Below are 6000 nucleotides of genomic sequence, written 5' to 3'. Positions count from 1 at the left end.
TGATGGTCAGCGTCCTAGGCCAGGCTGTGTGAGGCTTTCTTTCCAGGTTGGACAGTGAGTATCAGGGCTCAGAGCAAAATGCACATGACTTGTTTCTCCCCTTTTAAAAAATGCTTAGGGTGCCTGTTATTTCAAAAGTAGAGATTTATTTGCATAGTCTCTCACTGAAAAGAATATTTTGGAGTGCCCCCTATTGCTCTAACTCCCTTTGTGAAATTTGGGGAGTCAACAATTGTTAGAAGACAGGCATATGCTTATTTTGAAGGAATTAAAAAGTTCTTATTCATCTGACTAGTCCGATGTTTCCATATGGCATTTGGTTTTAGAACAGAGGGTCCTAAAAAGGCGTTGCACTAGTAGGACTTGAAGTGGGGATTCGAGTGAAGAGTGAGGTGGAGGGTGGTGGGGAAAGGGTTGAATTTTGGGAAAGGGTGGAGATCCTATGAGTTCATCAGAGGAGATACAGGAGGAGCTAGTTAGAAGTAGAGGGCTGTTCTGCCAAAGAAAAACTTAACATCAAGGGAAAAAGAGAAAAGAGGAAAAGAGCTACTAGAGGCATGTTGTACTGGGGTGGGTGAATGGACTGACATACGAAGTGCTGGTCAACCTGGGCACGGGACTCTAGACACAGTTTACTGCTGATTGCCAGGACCAAGGGTCAGAGACTTTCATGAGCAGGCTTCAGGGTAGACCAGTCACCAGGTTTCATGGGGCTGTGGAAAAAAATTTTGTCCAGAGACCAAGGGGATTAGATCTCAACTGAGAAAGACCCTGATTCTCTAGGCATTTATCCAAGGAAGCTCTGTTTGCTTGTCCCCTCCCCTTCCTCTCCCCTGCCCCACCTGCAGGAGTGTCCCATTTCCCATCACCTGTCCAGTCTCCCTGAACAGCTTTTACATTCTGAACTAGTTCTGTTCCATAGAGAAGCTTTTGTTAAGCATTCATTAGCCTGTAAGATTTTTTTCACCCTAGAAAATTCTCTAAAGCCTTCTGACATTGTCAAGTGTCTCAGTGATTGGGTTTGAACAACTGTGACCTTCAGCTGCCTGAGGATGTGTAATGCCATCCCTGTTGATTGTAGATTCAAGCTCAGGGGTCTTTTCAGTCAACAGGAGGAAATACTAGAAAGGGGTGTAGGGTCCTCCTTTCCTGCCTTTGGGATCTGTAAGCTAAGACCTGTTCTTCCAAGTAAGCTGCTTCTAGTCAATCTTGATTCTAGTCTTTTTAAACAGACCAGTTTCCCAAAGAGGCAGAATAACAAGGTGCCTGGTTTAGGAGTCAGAAAGCCCAGTTTGGCGTTGCTTCCACACTGATTACCCATGAGCCCTTGGACAACACCTTCAGTGTTTCCCCTTAAGTAAAACTGAAGAGGTTGAATCAAGATGCACAAAGATTTCAATAACATGAAAAGAGGGGCTGAAACTGACAAGATTAAATTTAAAACAAGATTAAAATGAAAACAATTAAAACAAATTTAACTGGGAGAGAGCTGTCATTGCTATTCCTATAGAAAAGGTTCAGTTGCCCCTGAATATGAATTAAGAATGAGCTGTGGCAGGCAGGACAGCTCAAAACTGCAGGCAGCATCGATAGATGCTCAGCTTCCAGAATAAGGAAAGTTAGAGTCCAACTTTGCTCTTCTCTCATCTGGCTATGGCATCTCCTGCCTCTAGTTTCACATCTGCCTCCAGTCTTCTCTCCAACTTGCAGTCATAGTGATTGTTCTTAAAATTGAAATTCAATTGTGTCATTCTTCTGCTTACGAGCCTTTGATAGCTCCCTATTGCTCTGAGAACAGTCTCACACATTGTACCTCATGATCTGAGGCCCCTGTTGACCTCTCCAGCCTATCTCTTGTCCTCCACTGACCCACAACCCTGACTTTAGTAGTTCCAAAACACAAGCAGTTCCCAAAACTGGTTCTTTTCTCTCTCCCCTCTAGAGTGCATTTCCAACACACACACACACACACACACACACACACACACACACACACCCCTCCACCTGTCTGCTTCTCCATCCTCTGGGCTTTCAGAGCCTTCCTGGGCTTGCCCCTATCGTAGCACTTCCCACACCATGTTGCAATTGCTTGAGAGTACTCCCCACTCCCATCCCAAGACAGTGAGCTTCTCAAGACAGAGATTTTTTTTTTTCTGTACATTCTTAGCATCTGCTGTCTTCCTGGTAGGCACTCGGTAAATAGCTGTAGAATCAACAGGCTAGAGGAACAACTGACAAGCCCAGGTACATTCAGAGGAGAGTGATTAAGGATGGTGATGGCTACGGAAATAAGGTTGAATGACAAATAACTGAAGAAGCCTAAACAGTTTAGCCTGGATAACAGAGCATCAGGACAGACACGATAAGTCACCTTCATGGTAAGGGCTGCCACAAGAGAGTGGAAGATGATTTCCTCTAGCCTCTCCTAAGGGCAGAATTAGACTCTGGCGGGAGCAAGATGGACATGGCGCAATCTAAGAATTAACTTTAGAGAACACTATGACATGTGTTTGGGAACATTTGGTGGAAGAAGAATGCCTTGCAGAGAAGGGATGGCTTCCTGGGGACCTAAAGAGCTCCCTGACCCTGTAGGCCCCAGCACCATCTCAGGAATGTGGTTTGAAAGACTTTTTGTGTTGGGTAAGGTTTTCACCCAATAATATTGAAACTCCTGAAGGACATGGATTCTAAGATCCACAGGTCCCTGACAGCTCTAAAAGTCTGTGAATACCGCACAATTCAGAAAACTGAACAGACGTTCTCATTTCTGACTTCTCTTCCTTAGCTGCTTGAGAGTATTTTACCTATTCCAAATCCACCCGGGATGCCTGGTCCACTTAATTGTTCCATTGAGAAAGGAAATAGGATCATGGAGAAGTTATATCATTTGTCCTAGTGTTCACGGTAATAATACAAGGCAGAATCGTAATAGGAAACAACTCTCAAGTGTGAGGCATTAAAGCAGATGGATTTTCCAGTCTCTTATGGGGGGAGCCAGGTTGTCTTATGAAGTGTCATGTTTCTTACCATTTTGCCTTCGTTCCACATCTAAAGTTCAAGAACACAATTATGGCAGAGTGGCTATGGGGATGGGCTCTGGAACTAGATTGCTGTGTGACCTCGTCGAGGCGCTTAATCTTTAAACTGTGATTAACTCAGTTTTTGCATCTATAAAATGAATATAATAATAGAATTAACCTTATAGGGTTGTAAGGATAAAATGGAAACACAGTACCTGGGTATATTAAGTACTTTATAGTACCTAGTGTTTTTACCACTGTACTGGCTGAGGACAGGACTTGAGAATAAAGAAAACTGATTTCTCATTCCAATGCTAAAGGTGTGGTACAGTAGTCTTCAGCAGGTCTCTGCGCAGCCTCAGAAGTTCTTGAGAGCATCCATTGAGAGCCTAGGCTGGTCGTAAGGAATGCAAGATGACAATCATTGGCATAGAAGAACGAGACGGGGTATGTGCACCCAGATGGGGCTCATGTGCTGCTGTTGGTGGTCCTGAAACAATTTGTTAGTTCCCTAGGAAACTGAGAGTGGGATGGAGTTTGCACCCATAGCCCCATGTCCTTCCCCATTCCCCCATAATTCCCTGCTTATGGATAGTCTTCACACCAAGTGGAATTTGGCTAAATTGTTGATAACCTTTTGAATCATTAGTTTCTTTTTCTTCTGAAGACAGGTAATTCTCACCCTCTGATGTGTTCACGGGGATGTTGTCAGGTTACATGCCACCCTTTATGTTTAACACCTCCCCAACCTGATTCCTGCCGAAGGGACACAGTCAGAAAGGGCATCCTGTCTTTGTCTCTCAGCTCTCACCCAGTAGAGTCACTGGAACTCCGAGCTCACTGAAGGCACTGCCCAGCTTCTGCCTGACAGAGGCCCTGGGGCCTCACAGAGTTTTTAGCAAACATTCAAGTTTTCCTGAGGCTGGGGTCAGAGCCACACTCTACTCTGTCTCCAGGTGGCCTGCATCTGCCGTCACCGCCTCTGCCATTGCCGATGTTGCAATTGCTCTCGGCCTCTCCCCACCTGGAACAAGGCAGGCTCTCCCCTACCATGCTCACAGCTCTTCTGTTATATGCCTCACAGGGTCTCTTGCCGTTTCAACTTAGAATTTTTGTCAAGATTGGGACTGATTCCCAGTGGAGTCTGGGCCAAGGGACAGTTGGGACACTACCCTTCCCCCTTTCCCACTATTTGACTCAAAAGCCTTTTTCCTTCCTTTTTTACAGGCCTGAACAGTGAGATTCATCACTGTCTCAGGATGAAGTGTAGGCTCCAGCGGGGCCCTCCCCAGGGAAGAGGTGAGAGGCGTACTGCCTCTGCCCTCTTTCTTGGTGCCAGAATTTATCTGGCATCCGGCAGCTCAGCTACATTTCCAATACCCTCCTCAGATGACTCTCCTGGTGGCCCTAGAGGTAGGCAGAGTTCTCGAGGAAACTCTGCCAGCTGGGCTCCCTGAGGGACCCCCAATCCATAGTTGGAAGTGTTTCAGACTTCCTGTGCCAGGGGAATTCTCCAAACCTGAGAGAATTCGAAAAAAGTTTCCTTATAGATTCATAAAGCAGAAAAAAATCTTAATGATGATTTGGCTCATTCTGGCTCCAAGCAGGGTTAAACTCAAACAATAATTGTTTAAACTTAGAAAACAACACCTCCCAGAAGCCGAAATGTTAAAACACCCCATCACTGGAGTTGGAGGTTGTTTTTAATTTTCCCCAATGGCCACTCCAGTTCCTTCATGGTGCAGTTTGAGCCCTTTGCCTATTGTTCTGTCCTTAAGGGGAACCAGAGGGAAGATGGTAGCCTGCCTTGGCTGAAAGGAGTGTAATTCTCTCTGCCTGACTTCTTATTCACCCCCATCACACACACACTCACACATCCGTACACATATTTAGTTCTAAACAGTAATCACCTGTGTCCGACTTGGCTCTCAGAAGTGAAGAGGAAGCCCTGGGTATGCGATACCATAAATATATTTTCCCTAAGAGATGCTTATGCAGCAATCCAGACATTCTCATTGCTCTGCCTTTTAATTAGCTCAGGGAGTTGCAACCTCACGGTGTGGGTATGCTTGCCAGCTGTGCTTTTCGGGAAGTTATATGGTCTATGCTTGTTCTGCCTCCTCCTTCAGTGTTAGGAAATTATAGAGCTGGCTCTCTTTGCTCTTCTTGGGAGTATGCGCACTGCCTTTACCCCACAGAGCCTGGGACACTTCAGGGCCTTTCTGAGCCAGCGCTCAAAGGCCCTTGGGGGCCAGTGCAGTGACACTCAGATCTGACAGCCTGCTGTTCTTGAGTAGGGCGGGAGCAGATAGCCTTTGAGCTAAAAGGGATTGCCTTCATCTATGAAGCTCAGTTCCCTTGGGCAACCTACTCAAAATCAGCGCCCACAGGGGACCAGAGGAGGGATTTTATGGCTCAGGGGGGGAGCCTACATCTCTCTCATGAAGAGCCCTTGTTCTGGAGGCTCCCAGATACCTTATCCCCATGAAAAGAGAGGCCCCAAAGAGCCCTTCCAGACTTTCTTCCTTCAAGGACGCCCTCTCTCTACTTCCCCGAAGGCCATGGGATGACTGCACAGCTGAAATCAAATCTGTCATTGCTGCTGACTTTTTAATTTAAACTTTCCTCTGCTATGCAGTCCCTTCTTATTTTGTTTATGTGTTCTCATTCTGGGTGACCAGAACATACTTTCAGCTCTAGTTCTAACTTCTCTACTTTGCCAAGGTTCAGCATATCCCCCTCTTTAAACGGGTGGGTGATGGTGGTTTTCCAAGCGTCCTCCCACAGATAACTTTGCCAGCTCAGCTCTCAGTGGCCAGCACCTCTCTGATTTGCCCATATGGCCTGCGTAGTTTTCTATACCATACTTTTCAGCTGAAAACCACCAGGGTACAATTTTCTTTCTTATCTCATCCTTTGGCATGGATTCCGCTGTTGGTTTCCTCCTGTCTGAACACCTGCATTTGGGCAGCTGTTCACA

General features: G+C 46.0%; 1 protein-coding gene across 3 annotated transcripts in view; it reads left to right on the top strand.

Annotated features, from left to right (window-relative positions):
• Positions 1-6000, top strand: part of BCAR3 (BCAR3, NSP family adaptor protein) — a 188157-nt gene that overhangs the window by 1094 nt on the left and 181063 nt on the right. The window lies entirely within an intron of this gene.

The sequence above is a fragment of the Pteropus alecto genome, unplaced genomic scaffold (genome assembly GCF_000325575.1).
Source record: "Pteropus alecto unplaced genomic scaffold, ASM32557v1 scaffold25, whole genome shotgun sequence".
NCBI lineage: Eukaryota > Metazoa > Chordata > Mammalia > Chiroptera > Pteropodidae > Pteropus > Pteropus alecto.
Note: the sequence above shows the minus strand (reverse complement) of the source record. Positions and strands in the feature narration are given on the sequence as shown.